Below are 22659 nucleotides of genomic sequence, written 5' to 3' on the forward strand. Positions count from 1 at the left end.
TAGTTCATATATAGTCAGACGCAAGTGTCATATTGCGCGTCCTGTGACAAATTTGCTGCATCTACGCAAGGAAGTTGAAAACCAATAGTAGAAGTCCAGCAGTTTAACACTAATACTGGGCATAAACTAACACAATAAATATAAAGTATTTAAAACAGGTAAGTTCATATATTCTGAGTTAAGCTGAATTTAACTGATGCATCAGTCATACAGCGCTCTGGACCACGTATCTCATGACGAGACCGACGCACCGTCACAGAAACAAGAATGAGATGCATTCTAACATAACTGTGACATTAAACTCAGTAAGGGCTCATTTAAAATATTACACACATATAGGCCATTCAGTTTACTTGTTAAAGTGCAATAAAATACCTTATATATGCAGACGATGTACGTCTGTTTGTTGATGGAGACTTTATAACAGCCAAAACTATGTATTTTGCATGCATCACATTATAGTGCGGTGTGCATGAAAATAATAACAAGGCGGCAGAGCGAACTTATCATGCATAGTGATTCTCACATAGTCCTTCTACGTCATCACCACAGTGTGTGTTATAAGTTAAGTGATCAGTCTTTAAGAGAAGGACTACGTGAGAACCACTAGGATAAGTTCGCTCTGCCGTCTTGTTATTATTTTGTCTTTATTTGTAACGCCAAGAAAGAGTTAATCTCTTTCTTGAAGAGCGCGTTGCCTTGTAACGTTACCAAGCCATTAAATGTGCGGGACACCAACTCCTCATTTCTCTATCGCTTTCATTTCATGGATTTAACAAGTTATCGGAGTCAAAGCGGACAACTTCAGCGACTACAGGCTCTAATCCTCCTGCGCTCATGTGCGCGGTGTATGTGTGTGTGTGTGTGTGTGTGAAATTCGATGCTGAAGTGAAATAGGCAGTTTGATAGCCGACTTATAATAAGCCGCCTAATAGAAATAATAGTTATTATTATTATCTAATACATTAATAGGGAAATGAGCCTAATATCGTCTTGATTATCGACAGAGAGATCTGCTTATGTCGATATCTCTGACTATCGTCGATACACGATACTATCATCTATCGGCACAACCCTAGAGTGGACTGCAGCTGGAGTCGGTGCTTCAAGAACCACTATGCACAGATATATGCAAGACATGGGTTTCAGTTTTCACCTGCACACAGTGCCAAAGCTACCAGTACCTGGTTTAAGGACCATGGTATCCCTGTTCTTAATTGGCCAGCAAACTCGTCTGACCTTAACCCCATAGAAAATCTATGGGGTATTGTGAAGAGGAAGATGCGATATGCCAGACCTAAGAATGCAGAAGATCTGAAGGCCACTATCAGAGCAACCTGGTCTCTCATAACACCTGAGCAGTGCCACAGACTGATCCACTCCATGCCACGCCACATTGCTGCCGTAATTAAGGCAAAAGAGACACAACTAAGTATTGAGTGCTGTACATGCTCATACTTTTCATGTTCATACTTTTCAGTTAGCCAGGATTTCTAAAAATCCTTTCTTTGTATTGGTCTTAAATAATATTCAGATTTTCTGAGATACTGAATTTGGGATTTTCCTTAGTTTCAGTTATAATAATCAAAATGTAAAGAAATTAACATTTGAAATATATCAGTCTGTGTGCAATGAATGTTACAATATATATAAAAGCCGGGATCTCTATACAATATTGTCACGCTACATTGCTGACAGAGTGCAGTGTTTCATAATCCAGAGATTGTAAAAAGGTTGCAGCACACGAAATGTTGAGTCAAGTAAATTCAGTGGATTAGAGACCTTCTCCCGTGAGACCGAGTGCAGCGCGTGGGACAAGACTTGTGTGTGCAGGATTGGGGAGACTAAAATTATTTACAGGACTCCAGTAAATATCTCAAAATTAAATATCTAAAACAAATAAATTGTTATTCATCTATTGCACAAAAGCAACAGTAACTAATATAAAATAGAAACTCTACATACACTTGCGGCTGCTAATCATTTATATTTAAGATATAACACGCGTTTGCAGCTTTGACCAATGCAGTGCTGAAATTTTTATGCTCACGTTTTCTCTCATTATAACACAAATTGTAGACATTATGAAATATTAATTATGCATATATTTATTGTCTTATAACATAGATTTGTGAGATGCATGAACTGAGATCATAGGTGGAGCTAGGGTAAACCAACTCCAGGGTAAGGCTAAAAGCAACCAAATGTATTAACTCCTTTGGCCACCCCACTCAAAACTGCAGTTTTTGTCAATATTTTTTTTCTTGACAAGAAATGCATTTATTTAGATGTGGAACCGCCATATCTCTTTAGGCTATAACCACATCAAACGGGAGAATTTTCAGACGCACACTTGAGCTTCACCTCAGCGTCATGCGCGAGCGTCAAACGAGCGCGGAAAAGCTACAGCAGCCAAGTGAGCTTCAGAACAACTGTGAACTATGATCTCATGAGATATTGTTAAGGCTATTTGTCAGTAAAACACACTTCCCTTACAACTGCAAACTCTTAAATGCAGGTACTAAAATATATTCTGCAATTCGAGATTACCATATAAGGCACAAGATGATATGTATTTTTATACACAAATAAATGTGAGCACAGTGCACTTATACTAGAAATCATGCAAAAATTAACACTTTTAAATGCATAAAATAACTCATTTTCTATTCTGGCATTTATTACTGTTGACTTCTGCCTTTTTCAAATTTGTATCACTACACATGCCTCATCCAGGAGTATGCAATGTTGGAGAGCAAGCATTTGGGAGTTTCTAGAAGCCGAATAAACAATAAAGCTATAGACCAATTTTATTGTTTGCAAACAGTGGTGACATTTTTTGTGGGAAGAGTCTATCTGGTGGCAGAAAATTACAGTTTTAACATAGCAGTCTGTGCAAGCCATGGAATAAAATAATAATAATAAGTTAATTTTGAGTTTATATTTAAAAATGTGTACTTTTCCAATATTATATCTCACACCTCTGATAAGATACATCAACTCGTTATTCTCTCTTTTCCACTCGGCTCAGAATCATGAGTTTACATCCCACACTTCTGGCTTTTTTTTCCTCAGAATCGACGAACTCGCAATTGTTGAGTCAAGTTATAATGTCCGAACTAACATTATAATAAAAACTTGCATTTGCAAGAAAAGGTCAGAATTGTTATAAAAAAACAGGTAAAGGTCTGACACCAAAAATAGAACAATATAATTTTTCTCTTATTTCATGGATTATACCCTTTTCCCCCCACTTGTTCCCAGTGTTTTTCTGCCACCACAATTCGGGTGCAGCTGCAAGTGATGTAAATGTGACATCCACTCCAAATTGGTCTATAGTGAGCCCCTTAATTAAAATACCTGGAGGTGAGGAATAATAAAAAAATCGTCATATTCACCCAGTATCACTTGATCTAGTTTCCAAATCTCAATTACAGTTAAGTAGAAATTAATAGTACTCAGTTGTGTTTTAGGCACTAAAACAGTCCAGTACATTATAATCAAACATATTTATATTGAAATAATAAAGATTTCTATGCCACCCCAGACTGGTTGCAGGCCCCTCCCTGGCCACCCCTCTAGAGATAGGTATAAACGGAGGTCGGAGCCACCTCCAAATGGGCGGGTCAGCTCCAAATGGGTTGGACTTCAGCTCCAAGTGGGCTGTACAAACCCTCAGAGGCTTTTGATTGGTTTATTGAATGTCACAGCGGTAATGCACGCTGCGAACCGCCAAAACAAAGAAGAACCAGACAGATTTTCAGCTCCATGTACGATGAGTTGAAGGGGTAAGTTTGTTAAATAGTCTTAAGACTTGTACAACGTATTACAAGTTGTAAAAAGTACATCATCTTGGCGGTTGATGTTTTAGTTTTTACGTAGTTTGAAAGGATTGAGACAAGTGTGTTCGTATGCTGCCTTCTTGTGCTGTCGGAAATTTGATGATTTCCACGTCTGAAGTCGTGATTACGAGCTCATTGGAAGGGCGTTCATTTGCCATTTTTTTAAACTAGGAAAGTAATATTTACGATTACTCGGACAGCACTGCTGCATTGGCAATACAGACAAATTACAGCATTACAGTGTCTTACAATACCCTTTTTTTTTTTTGCTAAATATTTCTGCAATCCATTTCTACGGTGCAGATAATGGACACCGGAGGAGACCATAAGCAGGTAAGTTAACGTTATTGTGACTAAGAAAAAAAGTACGTTATGTGTTATGACTGCACTGAGATAAATTCAAACTTTTTTAATAGATTTGGTACAGTTTTCCTAAAGAATGATGTAAATTTGTAAAAGTCTTAGTTAAAACTCTTAACTGATTATTGTTGATTCTAACAAAACTGGTCATTGTTTGAAATCCTGCTCTTTTTTTTTTTTTTTTTTTTACATGTAATTTGTCATGCAGTTGAAACTTTTTTTTTCAATTTAATACTCATAACTAAATAATAAGTAAATTGGCTTGGTTTAACAGGAAGGGGCTTATTAGGACATTTAAGTAGCTTTTAAAAACATAACCTAGAAAAAAAAACATTACCAATGGGCATTTTGAGACAAAACAATTGCACTGATTTGCTTTCAGTTATGACAACTAAAATATACATTTTAGTCTAGAACTAGCTTAAGCCTTCTCTGAAAACTGGAGGTAAATGTTAAACACGCATTATTGTGTTTTTTAGGTTCACGTTTCAGTGAAAAATGTGCTTGACACTCTTGAGGCACAAAGTTTCACTGCCCCATTTGTCCAAAGGACAAAATAAAATTTGAGGAGTGCTTCCAAGCAACAGGCCATCTTCAGTCCCATTTATCCTGGGTGGTTGTACATGGCCGTAAGTAGACCAAATAATTTTATTTGTTACAATAATTATGTATTGGTGTTCATTAATAGCCAGTAAATATTGACAAAAGGTAATATTTTTAAAATACTTTTTTTAGGCTTCAAAATATATAAATGCCACCTCTTGTGTCACAAAGCTGCACATTATCATTGTTGTTACTGTGGCAAACCAATATTACGTCGGACAGACTTGGAAAAACACCTCCTTAGACACACCACAAATATAAGTGCAGAAAGACATTCAACCAGGACAATCGCACAACATAAACAACAAACCTTCTACTGTGGCCAGTGCAACAGGGTTCCATAAATCCTGCATGGCTGAAAAACAGCAGCACATCAGCAGACCATTGACCGTGGCCAATAAACTGGGGGACCAGCCATCCACTGTGGCCAATGTACCAACTGACCAGCCATTCACCATGGACTACGAACATGGGGACCAGCCATCAATTGTGGCCCATGTATCAACTGACCAGCTATCCACCATGAACTACGATCATGGGGAGCAGCCATTCACTGTGGCCCATGTACCAACTGACCAGCCATCCACCATGGACTACGAACATGGGGACCAGCCATCAACTGTGGCCCATGTATCAACTGACCAGCCATCCACAATGAACCAAAAACATTGGGTTCTACCATCTGTGGAGCAGGAGCTGAGACATCTTAAAACAAGTCAGAAATTAGTTTCATGTTCTAAATGTAATGTTACTCTATACTTGAAAAATTTGCAACGACACATGAAAAGAAAGCATGCAACTGAAAAAATGGACATATGTGCTGACTGTCATCTTGCGAGTCAGTGTATAGATGCAGTGAATGGTATTTTTGCAGTTGCCAAAACTTTTCGTGGGCCACCTGTTCCTGTCCATGTAAAGCAAAAACTGAGAGGTCCAAATGAATGTGAGGTGGATGATTGCTCGTTGTTTTATGACATAGCAGGTAGGAGTGGGCATCAAGCATTTAGATGTTCTCACCTAAGGTCGCTTGACTATTGTTCAACACCCTCAAACACCTGTCATCTTGAGGAAGACACATTGACTGAGCTTGTAAAGCAGAGATGGTTTACAGAAAACAAGAAAGAAATGTGTCTTGCCCGACTAAAGGAGGCAGCAGACCAAAGTGCCCCCCTTGCTGTGGGTGTTGATATTGGACCACCCAAAAAGCATTATGTGTCTGTCTTGGAGAACAAATCTTCATACTACAGTCGGTTGGGAAGGGTGATGGTTATGTATGATGCCCAGAGAAACAGCTGGCATTGTCCCTGTGTTAATGCACGGATGTCATGTCCACATAAGTGTGTCGCGAAGTGGTTTCTCTTTCAAACGAATAGACTGCTTTTTAAATCTGTTAAATCAACTGGACCAGATGAAGACAACTTGGATGAACATCAATTAGACAGCAAGGAAAAGCCGTTTGGACTTGGAAAAGAACTTTTGCAAAGAATTTTAAAGTATGTCTGAATGCTGTCATAATTTGCCTCTAAGTGACCCCATCCTGATCACAGCAAAAGCTAAAATTGTGACACTGACATGTGTCTATGAAGGTAAGTATTGTAAAATATATCTTTCTAACTAAATATTACAGCATGTTGGTATATTCCCATCTATGTATCTAATAATTTTATTTTATTCAGGAATAAGCACATACTTCAAGAAATGTCTAAGATGTGGAATGGAGTACCGTTACCAAGACTGGGAGGATGGAATCCACAACTTTGACAATCACATTCTCATGGGTTTCCACTTATGTTTGTATTTAAGGGCATCACTCCAGGTATGATACTTGAACATTTTAAATGAGCCTTTATTCCACAAAATGCTGAATTAGTGACAAGTATTTCAACACAAATATTTTTGGGTCTTAAACTAATTAAATATCTCTTTAGACACAGAACTTTACAGCATATTGAATTATTATTATTATTATTACTGATATATAATTCTGCTTCATGTTGTGGACTGATACATCAGTGAAAATGAATTATTTTCATGCAAGTTAATTGTTCAGTGTTTGATGTTAATACCTGTAACAAATTATAACACTTGTTTATATTTGCCAATAGACTCATAATGCAGCAGGCAGAGTTTTCAAAGCAATGGAACTTGCATCTGGTTTGAAGCTACCTCCACACAACCGTCTGTTTCATGGCTACCTACATTTTGAAGCATTGGTGCAACATGACTACAAATATTCATGCATCAATTGTGGCTCTCATCCTCCTGTGGTTATTATGGATCTTCATAAAAAGGGAGTGTTTAGCATGCCAGGTAAGAAAACGTTTAAAAGCTATTCTGAAAAATTGATTTTTATGGTGTCGGAAAAAAAAAGGTTTGTTACCTTTTACTTTTACAGTGAGTGAGATACCAGATCCAGCTGAGTATACTGGGAAAGTTAATGTGAAAGACTTCTGGGAGTCCGTGTCCTTAAATATAATTTCCCTCGGGTTTGTAAATGGTAAGACATGGATTTCCTTTACCATTGAACTAAAAATCAGAACATTTTCAATCAATATCTAGGGTATGTTGTAGTCCAGTTAAAAATTAAAAAGTGATTAAAGTGTTAGCTCACCCAAAAATTTAGTTTCTGTCATTAAGTACTCACCCTCGTGTCACTGAGGCTTTGTTGTCATTACTTTATTGTTTTCTCATGTAGTTGGAGAAGAGAATCCATTTGTTGTTAAGCCAACATTCGGTTTTTGGGCACCATGGATTGGACCAGAAACTCGAAAATCTGATTTGGTTCTAAACACAGAGTGGGAAAAGGTACATCGCCCAGCAAAACCAAAAGAGCAGGCAGATGTGGATATAACTGAAGATAGACTTCTTGAGGAAGTCATGAAAATGAAGGTTAGGATTACTTATTTAATTTTGTCTATGTGGCTTTATGTATCCTTATTTTACAGTATGGAAAATTGTATGAATGGTATAGGTTGATGACGTCAAGAACCTGTGCAAAGCTTGTGGGGTTAATCCATGTGGTTCAAAAACAGACCTTATTCTCAGGCTTCATAATGAAATTAGGAGCAGGAGCACCTATGATAAAATTTTTCAAAAAGTCTGGGGTGCATCAGGTATGGAACCATACTCCAATTATGTCAATCAATTGAAGCTTCAAATAATTTACTTATTATTATTATTGTTGTTTTTAGGAGGCTGGTCTACAGTTATGTGTCCATGTGGAGTGGTATACACCCTTAAATTTAACATGAGAGCGGAAAGTCCAAGGGACTACATTGATATTTTACAGTCATGGCAACATTTACCAAATGTTACCATTTATGATTTTGCAAGAGGTCTAGCAACACATGGAAATCTGAGGGACCCATTAAAGTTGACATTTTCTCCAAACGAGGGAAGACTTCTTAGCCCTACTGTTGAAAACATTTCTTTAGCCAAAGAAGGCAAGGTCAAGGTTAATCTTCCCTGGTTAACAGAGCCACAAAATCCTCCAGATATCAATGGACATCCTATAACAGGGAGTTCAGAGTGTCACAGGTCGGGGGGGGCCAAGCTGGACTGCACCCACCCCTGAAACCCAGGATCACCTCGGGGAGCGTACCAGAAGAACCAGACGGACGAGAGTATAAAAATGAACAAGGTTTTATTTGGTTAAAAGCAATTTAAAAGTTCAGTGTTCCTTCCGTGTCTCCCGACCAGAACGGAGCCAGACCTCGGACGCCGGGAAGGCGTGGAGTCGTCAGCAGTTCGTGCCTGTACGGGGCCAGCAAGAGCCAGGATAGTCTGTCACCCGTCCCGGAGTGAGGGGGGGTATCCGGGTAAGTAGAGCTCGTGAATGTTTCGGTCGAGACCGGGAAAAGGAATAATTCGTGTGTCCTCCTCTTTCTACAGGGACATCACATACAGCATTCGGCCCAGAGGATCCTGCGATCTGCACAGCAGAGTAAGTAATCAACAGCAAGTATGTGTTCTTGCATAAGTAATGGGGCTTACGGCTGGGAGATGCTTCGGTTAAGACCGGGAAAGGAATAATTCTTGTGTCCACCTCCTTTCATAGGGACATCACATGCGGCGTTCGGCCCAGAGGATCCTGCGATCTGCACAGCAGAGTAAGTAATCAACAGCAAGTATGTGTTCTTGCATAAGTAATGGGGCTTACGGCTGGGAGATGCTTCGGTTGTGCCCGGGAAAGGAATAATTCTTGTGTCCACCTCTTTTCATAGGGACATCACATGCGGCGTTCGGCCCAGAGGATCCTGCGATCTGCACAGCAGAGTAAGTAATCAACAGCAAGTATGTGCTCTTGCATAAGTAATGGGGCTTACGGCTGGGAGATGCTTCGGTTGTGCCCGGGAAAGGAATAATTCTTGTGTCCACCTCTTTTCATAGGGACATCACATGCGGCGTTCGGCCCAGAGGATCCTGCGATCTGCACAGCAGAGTAAGTAATCAACAGTAAGTATGTGTTCTTGAATAAGTAGTGAGGCTTACGGCTGGGAGATGCTTCGGTTGAGACCGGAAAAGGAATAATTCGTGTGTCCACCTCTTTCTACAGGGACATCACATACAGTATTCGGCCCAGAGGATCCTGCGATCTGCACAGCAGAGTAAGTAATCAACAGCAAGTATGTGCTCTTGCATAAGTAATGGGGCTTACGGCTGGGAGATGCTTCGGTTGTGCCCGGGAAAGGAATAATTCTTGTGTCCACCTCTTTTCATAGGGACATCACATGCGGCGTTCGGCCCAGAGGATCCTGCGATCTGCACAGCAGAGTAAGTAATCAACAGTAAGTATGTGTTCTTGAATAAGTAGTGAGGCTTACGGCTGGGAGATGCTTCGGTTAAGACCGGGAAAGGAATAATTCGTGTGTCCACCTCTTTCTACAGGGACATCACATACAGTATTCGGCCCAGAGGATCCTGCGATCTGCACAGCAGAGTAAGTAATCAACAGCAAGTATGTGTTCTTGCATAAGTAATGGGGCTTACGGCTGGGAGATGCTTCGGTTGAGACCGGAAAAGGAATAATTCGTGTGTCCACCTCTTTCTACAGGGACATCACATACAGTATTCGGCCCAGAGGATCCTGCGATCTGCACAGCAGAGTAAGTAATCAACAGTAAGTATGTGTTCTTGAATAAGAAATGGGGCTTACAGCTGGGGGATACTTCAGTTGAGTGCCTGGGTGTGGATTACGGTGACGGTGGTGGGCTCTCGGGGTGGTGAGCGTCCGGCATTAACTCTATATATCTTCCCCACACTCTGTAACTTCACTTCAAACGAATTATTGTGCAAACACACCACTTCAGACACGGCACACCCACTCTTAGTGCAAATAGAGCCAGCACTCACCCAACGATGGCTCCGTCCACTTCACAACGTTATCACTCCCAGTCCAGATGTATACAATTGATCGAAGTCCCAGATCAGGTCTCTTAGCTTCCCTCCGATAGTGATGGCGCGGCCTGGTCTTCACTTGCTTTCCAGAGCTCACACTCTTTCTGTCCTGAATATCTCCACTCGATCGCTGATATATCTGTCGCACAGCCAGATAGCCGAAACCCCACAATAGTCCTCAAATACCTCCACACGCCAGCCCAAACGTCCCAGGAATTCACTTCTCCTAGGGGAACACATCCAAAAAGAAGAACCACACACGGGGGCAAGCCAACCAGGAAGAATAGCCGGGAGAACGAACGACCAAAAAGAAATCTTCCCCTGTATGGTCTCTGCACTTCTCTTTTTATGTGGTTACTCCGCCTCCATAATCCTCTCACAGATCGCCACATCAAACTCCCCACACCAGATGTCAATCTGTCATTAGCGTTGTTATTGTGACATCGGGCGCAACCCGGAAGTGGACCGGTGTTACCGCGACACCGTCCCGAGGGGAACACAAAATTCCGGCGGGACTTAGTTCCGCTTCTCTTTCGTCACCCCGTGACAAGAGCATTATGTGCTCTATGACAAACTGCACGAAACAAATGCCAAAGATCCCAAAGACTTTTTAAGAAGAACTGCTTTGGTGCCAGAACTGGCTGGAAAGGTTAATACACAAGTGGCAGAACAATTTTTTGCCCAAATGGAGAAGAACAATTACTTTCTAAACATGATGTCTCCCAGCTCTCAGATCTTTCTTATTCGAAATATAGTTCACCATCACAACATTCTGCTTAACCAATCAAGGCTAGAGAAAATACAGAAGTCAATGGGGGCCAGACAATTCTCCATGAACAAGGACGGACAGCTTGTCATTGGTAACACACATTGGTTTAAAACCTTAAAAAATGTTTGTGCTAGAGCAAGTGTACTATTTCCTTTTTCTTTTTTCTTTCAGGTCATTCTCAAGATAGAACCTTAACATTGTCACAGTTTGAACTTGCAGATAATCTGCACAAAGATGAGGCTGTTACTAAACTACAGAATGTGAGTGCTACCTGTAGGTGCTGGCAGTATCCATTAAGAGCTGAACTACAGGAAAAGGTATTAAATCAAGTCAGCTTTATTTGTATAGTAGTATTCACAATATTGTACACAGTTTCAAATACGATTTTCAGTAAATTATTCTGTCTGTAATGTCTTAAAGTTTACTCTGAGCGTTTTTAGGGCTGAGCGATATGCTATAGACTATTAAATAATTGTGCTTAAAGGGCTCATATGATGTTGCTAAAAAGAAAATTATTTGGTTTAATGCTATTTTTATGTGGTATAAGTTTCAAAAAACTTTTTAAAAAATTATTTTCCACAATGTACATTAAGGAAAAAAGGAAAAATTTTAATTGATCATATGACCCCTTTAATAAAATGCATGTTGTAGTCATGTTTTTCTTTTTTTTTTTTCAGGTTTCACATGTGCTGGATGCAGCCAAGGATCATAAAGAGCACATTGTACGTGTTTATGGTGAAACACTAACCCGTGAAGACTTTTTGACATTAGGACTACAGAACGACACTGAGGCCATGGTAAGACAATGGAGTAATATGCATTCTCATATCAGTTGTGTAATTTTCTTGGTCATGGATTTTATGTTTGTGTGTCCTGCAGATTCTGAATTCCTGTCTTAGGGTTACTGCACATATTGGATCTATGAGGGTAACTGCAGTATCAACTACCATGCCCTACATATTAACAGTATGAGGTGCAGAATTTAATTTGTTAAACAAAAACATTCTTTGTAAACTTTGTGTCACAGAACGTTCAAGTCTGGGTGGCCAGAAGTTACGTTTCAGTGACCTGGTTACCACCTCTTTCTACAAACCCAATGGATCACTTTCCTGTAAGCTTTTTCTATGCATTAAGATGTATACTTTGTTTCTGACGATTTTTACTGAAGTGTGTTGGTGGATGTGTGGAGAAATTGTTCATACTTTAAAGGTGGACATTTCCAACTTTGATGTTATTTTACTTCCATCTTGGAAAGAAGGCCATTGGATGATTGCTGTAAGTTTATTAAAGTAATCATATTTAAAGCCATGTTTTTGTCACCAGTTTTTTTTTTTTTCACCGTTTCAATCATATTATTTTGCTTTATTTTAAAGTTAACGTTTAAGCAATAATTTGTATGGTAAAAGTATTTTGGGACATTTTTCAGATTATGAAGCCAAAGCAAAGACAGCTGTTCTTTCTTGACTCTGTCTGCGGTTCTGGTTTAAGTGATGCCAGATACATGCATTTGTACAGGTCTTTCAACAGTTAACATGTTCAGCAGCAGTGTTGCCAGTTCTGTTTAAAACCCTACTGCTGTTTTGTTGTCTTACTCCTTAAGGAGTAGACCAATGATACTATGTTACTTTACTTTTTTGAAGGTGAACATGAAACGGAATTTAAACTCAATTTACTTTTGGGATGCGAGTTAAAAACTAAAAATAATTTTTTAATGCACTGATCAATTGCTCACAACAAGAAAAGTTAAACTGGGGCAATTCGATTTCATGTTGACATCAAAATGTATGGTAGTTCTGTTCTATGCCATACATTTTTTTTTCTTTGTTCTGTTTATTCATGTTTAAACCAAAATGTTTAATTCATTAGCGTGCTTGCAAGCCAGCACTGTTGTGAAATTGCCATTAATTCATTAACACTGCCTTGCAAGCACTGCTATTATTACCTTAAAGAAAGATATTTCTTGCTCGTCTTTGTTCTGTGTTCATATACACTTTTTCCCCCTGTAATTGATAGAGCGCTTGCCCCAAAAATTGCACCAGGAATATGGTCAGAGACTGTCCTAGATGACATTACGGTGAGATTTTTCTGTAGACATCCCACATAGACCATGAGCACAGCTGCTTTTAAAATGTTAAAAGTTAATAATTGCTGTGGAAAAACACAACTATAACTGCATGCAAATTATATGTGGTGTATTTGATGTCATCCCTAGGACAATGCAAGACAAAAGATGTCAAACAACTGTGGCATATTTGTCTTAATGGCAAGTATATTTAAATAACTAACAGGGAAGTGTGATCAATTGCAATTTAGTACCTATTTTATTTTTGTTTCTTTGAATATTTTAGTATGCACTGTATGTTGTTCTGGGAGAAAAGTTTGACTTCACTGAAGTAAGTTTCTTTTTTTCTTTTTTTTTTATAGATGTTTGTAGCTGTATACATTTTCCATTAAATATTACACTAATTTATGCATTTTTATTTACACAGCTGAACATGAGGAACATAAGAAAATGGTGGTGTGCCATACTGCTTGACAATTTCTCTTTAGAGTAAGTGATTTGATAAACGCCATAAGTATGAAAGTGCAGCTTTAAAAAAAAAAATCTGTAAAGTGAAGACTGTTAACTCGTCAACAGTGAATTGTTTTAGGATGTCATTGTACTGAATGTTTAGTGACTAATGACACTTCATTACAGTAAAAATTGGGTTGGGTTGAAAAGCAGCAGCAAAGTGTTCCAATGCTGATAAAAATCAGCAAGATGAAACACTTGTATTCTCAACCTCGGGTTCCTTACATATCTTTTCTACAGTACATTTTGGGCTGGTTTTGAAGTCTGATGCTCACCAAGGCTTCATTTATTTGTTCAGTATTTAATATTGTTAATTCTAAATATATTTCATTTAGTTTTCTGCTTGTGTTTTAGTGTAATTTATTTCTGTAATGGCAAAGATGAATTTTTTACTCAGTCTTCAGTGTTACATGATCCTACAGAAATCATTCTAATATTTTGATTTGATGCTCTAGAAACATTTATCAAAGCAGTGGCTGCTTCATACTTACACCCCTGCCCCCAACCCATTTTTCAATTTGTCATTAATATTTATTTATTTTTACTGTATTTGGTTTTGTTGCATGACAATCAAATTCTGGAAGACATGGAAGGAAGAGAAAAAGAGCGGATGTAGCTGGTATCATATTTTTCTGGTTTGCAGATATATTTTGTCAAACCCTACAATTAAACATTGATAGATGTTTCATCTATCCTTTTCTAGAAGAAGAAAACTCTGTACTACCTGAAACTTCTGTCAAGAGGAAAGCAGAACATGGATATGAACGTATGTTGTGTACTATGAACTTTGTGTTTTGAATTTTAATTTGTAAATAATATTGTTCAGCTAATTTTCAGTGCCAAATTACTTCAATTCAGCAGCCCAATCACCAATTGTACCTTCTGTTTTTAGCACGGTAAGCATAATCCATCTTTAATACCTATGATGATTTCAAATGTGTTCCATTGGTTTGAATCCACTTTTTTTCCCATAAGTATGACCTGTTAAAAGAAGATGACCCTCCAACATGCTTCATCTTCAAGGTACTGCAGTAATGTAGTTTACACTTTTTTTCCCATAAGTATGACCTGTTAAAAGAAGATGACCCTCCAACATGCTTCATCTTCAAGGTACTGCAGTAATGTAGTTTACACTTTTTTTTTGTTCTAATGCCTGTGCTAAGTGTTATTATCAGTTATCAGGAGCATTGTTAAGGAACATATTGCTTGAAGTTATTCTTGAAGAAGGAGATGCTGCCTACATGAAATTGGCATTGGTTTGCACCAGATTCAGAAACCTAGTTGGGGAAAAAAGCTTCAAACAGCAGGCACACTTTTTGTGGCTACAAAGTAAGTATTGACATTAAAATTTTCATTTGTTTTGTCTTGGGTTTCTCCATGAACAAGGTTTTTACCTCCCCCCAATCAGGTGTTGCTTGTTGGAAAGATAAAACTGCAGAGTACAAACAAGACTTCTGGAGAATGTACTCCATCTCCACTTGTTTGGAGTGCTATGATGATTACAAAAGCTGCACACCTGGTACGTTTTGTGTAAATTGGTGGTAAATAAACTCTAGCTTTTTGTCTACTTGTGGAATTTAAAAGGAATATATCATTCCAATATAAAATTTAATTTACTTGGCATCATGCCATCTCTTGGGGTTTAAACTTTCTGGTCACAATTCACTTGCTTTGCATTAACCTACAGAGCTGAGAAATCGTTCTTGAATATATATATATATATATGTATATGTGTGTGTGTGTGTCTGTGTGTAATATGTTTAACATGAGAAATATACATCATATACATCTAGGATGGCATGTGGGAAGTAAATGAAGAGACCGTTTTAATTTTTGGGGTCAGGTATTACTTTAACGGCAGAAGTAAACATATACTTAATGTGCTTGTGTATCTACCAGGTTATGCTGGGAAGGGCAGAAGAGGTGAGTTACGTGGGATCTACTCAGAAGCCTTCCATCCAGGATTTTGCAGTCTCTCGTGTATGCAAGCCAAATGTGCTAATGAGTAGTTTAAATATACATAGAGAATGCATTGCACCATCCATCAGAATTGAGAAAGGAGTTGGACCATGGTACCATCAATCTTTTCCTCTTCAGTCTTGGAATTATTTTTTTGTGTTTTGTTTTAAGTTGGCTTGTATTTCCAATTTGATTTAGTTCAGATTAAATGTTTATTTGTTAAAGTTACTTCCATGTGTGGCCTCCCCTTTATAATGTTGTTTCACCTAGAGCAAGGTGGTTGTAACAATCTTAAACGAAAAATAATTAACTCTCAGATTTCAAACTTGTGTACCATGTAAGGAAGAATGTTTATTCTGCCATTCACTTTCATTAAAAGACAATTGATAGAGGAAAAAAAACTTACATTATGGTGTTGGTGGTGACAACATTTTTACATTAAAGCAAACATTTTATTGCTCTATGTAATTATCATTTTCTTAATACTTATACTTATTTGATTATAAAATAAATATCCAGCAATATACTTGAGTTTTTACAGTTGTCAAAAAAATATATATTACAACCTCTTGGTAATAAATACAATTTAAACTACGATGAAAAACATTTAATGTGGTTTTCATTAGTATCGCTACTTCCTGTCATCCTCATTAGCTGCGCATCCCGGCAATGACGTGGTGTTAGATTTCCGTGTAAACCCCGCCCATTTCTGAAATCCAGCCCACTAGCGGCAAAAGTTCCTCCCACTTGGAGGTCTCCTTGAAGTCCAGCCCACTTGCGGCTAAAGCTCCTCCCACTTGGAGGTCTCCGGGCTGCAGCGATACCTACTTGCCCCTCTATGAAAAACATCCTGGCTCCGCCACTGTGTATTAACTCTGCAGAGTTTATCTCCGGTCTGTCCACACACCTGTCTGAAGTGTGTGATGATCCTGAAGACCTCAGCTGCTTCAGCAGTACAGGATTGAGACTGGAGCTCATCTCTGCGATCAGGACTAGATGGCAATCAATACTCAAAAGAGAGAAGACAAACAATATGTTAATGGATTAAAACTAAAGTTGAAAAAAATATATATATATATGGTATATGATTTAATATCTGAGAATGGATAAGGGAGAAAAAAGAAATTATCACTTAAATATTACATAGGTTTGTATGAATTAATGTACATACAAATTAACTATACAGTCAAGAGAAATCTATCAGTTATGAACAGCCATACATTAATGATAACGATTTGATAAGCGTGTGTAGCCGAGGTATTGTATTATGCTATATTAATCTTTGTTTTTGTTGCTATTAAGGACTTTATAAGAGACATTATACGGACTTAACCTAACTCCATTATACTTCGTTATGTACGTTAGGCCTAACGTTACTGCTCGCTGTCAAACAACAAGAAGACAGAAAAGGAAATGAAACCCAATAAACACCGCAATGGACGTAAATAAATGTTAATTTAATGAATTCATGTGCAATTTGAAAGGATATAGTACCAGATATTACGTTAACGTTACCTCAGAAAACGATCGGAAGTCTGCCGTTAAAACCGTTGGTCCTTTAAAAACGAAACTAGCAACATTGTTAATCAAAATTAAAATGTGTAAATTAATTACTATTAAAGAATTAATTCACAACTATTTTGACGAATTTAACAAATTGTAATGAAAAATAAAGAAATTAACTGAGAAATTTAAAAAGCTTACCTGGTTGAGCGGAGCTGGGCGGTATCAGTTGAAGTCGGAATGACAGCTCATTAACTATGCAGAGTTCCGGCAGTTCCTGCTCTCATTGGCTAGAATTAATCACGTGCTGAAGAGCTGACGCAAATTTAATATATTATATTATTAAATATTACTTTTTCCTTTCAGAAATATTTAATAATTAAACGATCGATCATGAATCGTATCCAAAATAAATAAATACATAGATTTTATTTTTACATAATATATGTGTGTGCTGTGTATATTTATTATGTGTTTATGTTTATCAATTTGCATTGGCTACAAATTGATGCTCACATAAAATTCAAGGTATTGATGTTTGCATACAAAACCAACACTGGCTCTGCACCCCTTTACCTAAATGCATTACTTCAGACTTATGTGCTTCTAGAAGCTTGCGTGTCACTTTTACAGACTTAAATTAAATGTTCCCTCCTGGTGGAATGACCTCCCCTTCTCTGAGCAGCTGAGTCCTTAGCCATCTTCAAGAATCGGCTTAAAACACATCTATTCCATCTTTATTTGACCCTCTAACTTTATCACTCACTATTCTAATTCTATTCTTAAAAAAAATTCCCCATTTAGACTTAAACTCTATTGATTTACTGTCACGGTAGGAGATCCATTGTTTCCTCCGTGTCATGTTTTGTGTTTGTATTTGTACTCTCGTAGTCTCCATGTGCTCGTTTGGTTAATTGTTGTCACCTGTATGTTGATTGTCTCGCTCCAGCTGATCCTCATCTCCACTCAGCTATAAATACTCACCCATCTCTCTGTCTGTTGTCAGATCCTCATTCATGTTTCAGCCATACAGTTGTATTACCGTCTCCCGTGTTCTGGATTATGTTCGTGTTGTCGTCTTCGTGTGAGTGTTCCGGTCTGTTCCTGGTTTCATCCATTGACCGTCTTCACCTTCACCACCGACTTCACCATCCAGCACTTCTCACGCCACCGTAGACCTTCTATCACCATTGCCTACATTCTGGACAAGTTTTCAATAAACCATTTCTGATTGCCTGCATTTGCTTCCTCCTCTCTTACGAGCCGTTACATTTACTTACTTGTTTTCTCAAAATAAATAAATAACACTAACTGTTCTATTCTTTTTGCATCCTATCTATTTTCTTTTTATTTATTATACAATTAACAAAAGCAAAAAGGCCTCTAACACTAGCTTGCGGTATTCTATCTGTTTTCTTTTTATTGTATAATATTTTTTTCTTTAACTTGCTACATGTACTGTGTTTAAGCTAACTGAGACTTGTTATAGCACTTGTATATCATTGCTCTTTTGTTGTTTTGGATTGCTTCCATTGTCCTCATTTGTGAGTAGCTTTGGATAAAAGCGTCTGCTAAATGACTAAATGTAAATGGATATAAATACAAACACATGCATGTATACATTTAAGAAAAAATATGTTATGTATATACTAAATATATTTATATATAAAATATAAGAATGTAAATATAAAAACGTATATACACGTAATGTTTTTGTTTACATAAATTTGTTTACATTTATTATGTATAGAAATACAAAAATTTATTTATAAATAAACATATTTAATATAAAAACAAAAAAATTCTTAAATTCATGCATGTGTGTATATTTATATATACATAATAAATATACACTTAACACACACACATATATTATAAAAAAAGGAAGGAGGAAACGGAAATGGATAAGAGTGAGGTTTTTTTATTATTCAAGGAACAATAACACACAATGTTATAAATAAAACAACATTAAAATAAAACCGGAAAAGAAAGAAAAAAAGACAAATTACAACAAACAAAAACATTTGCCAGGGGGAGGAAAGGATCACATTTCAAAATAAAAATACAAGATATACATACGTTTATGTATATATATATATATATATATATATATATATATATATACAATCAAATAAATATATTGTAAAGTTTTCTTATTCACAGAGTCTCTGATAATGTCAATATGTATACTTATTTCAGTCAACAAAACCATAAAAAAAAAATGTTTTTGTTGTTAGTAAATGTACACTTATGAATGTGAAATTTGGTTAATAGAATAAGTGAATTAAATAAAAGTACTGCTTCTCTTGGTCAGGATAGTCAGTAATGCCAAAAAGTACATTTTCCCATAGGAGTGAAGGTCTTAAACTCTGAATAATTTTGGACCTTCAACTGCAAAAAAAAAGTAAAAAAGTACAACTTTAAATTGTACTCAAGTAATTTTTTTCTGAAAGACAATACAGAAGAATGGTTAAAGGGAGAGAATTAAAAAAATTCAATGACACAGGTCAAGCATGTATATTTAGTTCAACAACAACAATTAAAATGAAACCTAGCAAAACCAAAAAAAAAAAAAACAGGGAAAGGGATTAAAAGGAAACTCCATCATTTCCACCCTCATGTCATCCTATATGGCTTTCATTTATCAGATGAACACAAACTTAGAGTTTTAGAAAAAATAATAATTTCTCTTTATATATTGCAAGTGTATGGGACATCCAAAACTGGAACTTCAAGAACTATACACAAAGAGAATATGACAGTAACTCATGCAACCCCTGTTAATGAATCACTGTCTTCTTAAGTGAAACCATAGGCATATGTAAGAAAAATACAAATACCAATATTGTAATCTTGACCGTCATCACTTCAAAAAATCTTTGCTTGTGTTCATGTGAAGAAAGAAAGTCATGAACATCTGGGATGACAGAGGTCCAGTAAATGGTGAGAGAATTGTCATTTTTGGGTGAACTATCCCTCTGAAGAGCAAGATGCGATGGAGAGGCTAGAAATATATTCCAGACCGAATACAAGAATGTGTTGAATTAATAAGGAGAGTCATAGGATTAAAACATACAACGTTGACATTTTTAAAGACCACTTTATTTGCGTTGTCTATTCAATGTCACTGTCTAAAAGAAGAATTAATCTTTTAAATGTTTCTTTTAAATTTTTCTTTGGGGCATTTTGAGTTTTTTTCTTAGCATATATTGATAAATAATTATTTGTGACTAATTGGATTAATGAGAAAAGCATGTAATTGTTAAGATTAAAATATATTCACTGACGGTCCTAACTCGTTATTCCTGATTCATATAATGACATATTTTAAAAACAACTTATCCACCACCTGGTAAGAACAACACTAAACAGGAATTACAATTAATTCAGCATATAATGTTTATTATTTAAACACTTTTTTTTGGAGATTTAACATTTTTTTTCTTGAGAAATTTAGTCAGCAAACAAAAATGTAAAAGATTTACAAGGGATGTTAACAGAGGAGACAGCACAAGTAACGAGGATGCAGAAAGGACAAACATTGGTGCATAGAGTGTACTCAGTGGACAAGAAAGGCCCAAAAAAAGACTTTGTGTGTTACAGATGCAAAGGAAATCATGTGCCCGAGGAATGCAGGTTTGTGAATGAACTCTGTCATAACTGTGGGAAGCGTGGACACATGAAACGAGCATGCAGATTGAAGCAAGCTGGGGCTAGTTCACATAAAGCACCGTTCAAAGGACAAAGAGTGGGGAGAAAGGAAAAAGAGAAAGGTAGGAGGTCACATTTAGTCAAAGAGGAGGAAGTGAGTGATGTAGAGGATGCAAGTGACATCGATATAATTTACAGTGTATCACAAAACCTACCTAAAGTGGGTCCTATCACACAAAAGTTAAAGGTGTATGGCATGGAAGTGAAGTTTGAAGTTGACACAGGATCAATACTCCATGCTTTGGAAAAGAACAGACATGCCTGAGTGGAGATCATGCAATATGAACTTGAAGACATATACAGGTGAGAAGATGGGGGCGCTGGGACAGGTAACAGGAAGAGTGACATACCAGGAAGTAGAAAAAAACTGGTGATGGTCGTAGTAGAAGGGGCAGGGCCAAATTTGTTGGGCCGTGGCTGGCTAAAAGACTCAGGGCTGCTGCCACAGCTGGTAAATAAAGTAACAATGACTCCAGCTGTAAAATTGTCAGATGTGTTAGACAGGCACACTGAAGTGTTCAAAGAAGAGCTGGGACAGCTTAAGGGCACTACAGCGAACATTCATGTTAACCCGGAAGCCCAGCCACGATTCTATAAGCCTCGACGTTTACCGTTCGCAGTAAAACCCCCGGTGGAGGACAAAATTATAGAACCAGTACAGTTTTCAGAATGGGCAGCACCCATTGTACCTGTGAGGAAGCCAGATGGCTCCATTCGAATTTGTGGGGATTATAGACTCACAGTCAACAGAGCCTCTAATGTAGAACAATATCCTATTCCTAAAGTGAATTTCCTATTCCGAAATTCTCAAAGCTGGACATGAGCCATGCTTATCAGCAGATCATACTTGATCCAAGTGCAAAGAAATTTGTCACTATCAATACGCACAAAGGATTGTACACCTACTGTAGGCTACCATTAGGAGTAGCATCAAGCCCAGCAATTTTCCAACGCACCATGGAAGGAATCTTGAGAAACATGCCACACGTCACAGTGTATTTGGATGACATTTTAGTCACAGGGACTAATGATGAAGAACATCTAAGGAACCTGGACGAGGTATTATCTAGATTAAAAGAAGCGGTCTGAGGTTGAAACGCAGCAAGTGTGAGTTCCTTGGAGAGGAGGTGGTATTTCTAGGCCACAAAATCAGTGCTGAAGGTGTGCAACCAGTCACAGAAAAAGTCACAGCGATCCAGGAAGCCCCCACACCGCAATCTGTGAGTGAATTGAAGGCTTATTTAGGCTTGTTGAACTATTATCATAAATTCCTGCCTAGCCTGTCCACCTTGTTAGCAACATTACATGCATTGTTGAGGAAGGAGACAAACTGGACATGGGGCTCCGAACAAAAAGAAGCCTTTGAGAAGTCAAAAGATCTTCTGCAGTAGTCAGCCATACTAGTGCATTATGACATAAAGAAACCACTCATTCTGGCTTGTGATGCTTCCCCATACGGGGTTGGAGCTGTGTTGTCGCACAGGATGGAGGACGGCACAGAGCGGCCGATCGGGTTTGTGTCCCGAACACTGAATGCAGTGGAGAAGAATTACTCTCAGTTAGAGAAGGAAGGTCTAGCTGTCATTTTTGGTGTGAAGAAATTCCACACATACTTGTATGGGAGGCAGCTCACCATTGTTACGGATCACAAACCGTTGATTTCATTATTCAATGAACTGAGAGAAGTGCCACAAATGGCATCACCACGTACAGTATACAGAGATGGGCTGTGACACTGGGTGGATACGAATACACCATTGTTTACAAAGCTGGCAAGGAACATCTGAATGCTGATGGACTTAGCAGACTGCCGTTAACAGAGACAGGAGTAGAGACTCCAGCGGACGAAGAAAGAGTGCACCTACTTGAAGAAAATGATGTGCCACTTGTCAAAGCAGAGCAAGTTAGGAAATGGACAGACAAAGATCCAGTTTTAGCTCGAG

General features: G+C 37.8%; 1 long non-coding RNA gene and 1 pseudogene across 3 annotated transcripts; both read left to right on the forward strand.

Moving 5' to 3' along the window:
- The first annotated feature begins 5156 nt into the window (after positions 1–5156).
- LOC113070349 (uncharacterized) lies at positions 5157–12270 on the forward strand (annotated as a pseudogene).
- A 141-nt stretch (positions 12271–12411) lies between these two features.
- LOC113070344 (uncharacterized) lies at positions 12412–15736 on the forward strand. 3 transcript variants are annotated; one of them, XR_003279907.1, is made up of 8 exons: positions 12412–13364; positions 13461–13522; positions 14128–14162; positions 14247–14309; positions 14402–14439; positions 14519–14872; positions 14952–15062; positions 15443–15736. It is a non-coding gene; the product is annotated as an uncharacterized LOC113070344 (long non-coding RNA). The 3 variants fall into 3 exon arrangements; XR_003279906.1 differs by having other exon boundaries at positions 14247–14439; XR_003279905.1 differs by having other exon boundaries at positions 14247–14872.
- Positions 15737–22659: the final 6923 nt, after the last annotated feature.

This window comes from Carassius auratus, unplaced genomic scaffold, assembly GCF_003368295.1.
Source record: "Carassius auratus strain Wakin unplaced genomic scaffold, ASM336829v1 scaf_tig00003761, whole genome shotgun sequence".
Classification (NCBI taxonomy): domain Eukaryota; kingdom Metazoa; phylum Chordata; class Actinopteri; order Cypriniformes; family Cyprinidae; genus Carassius; species Carassius auratus.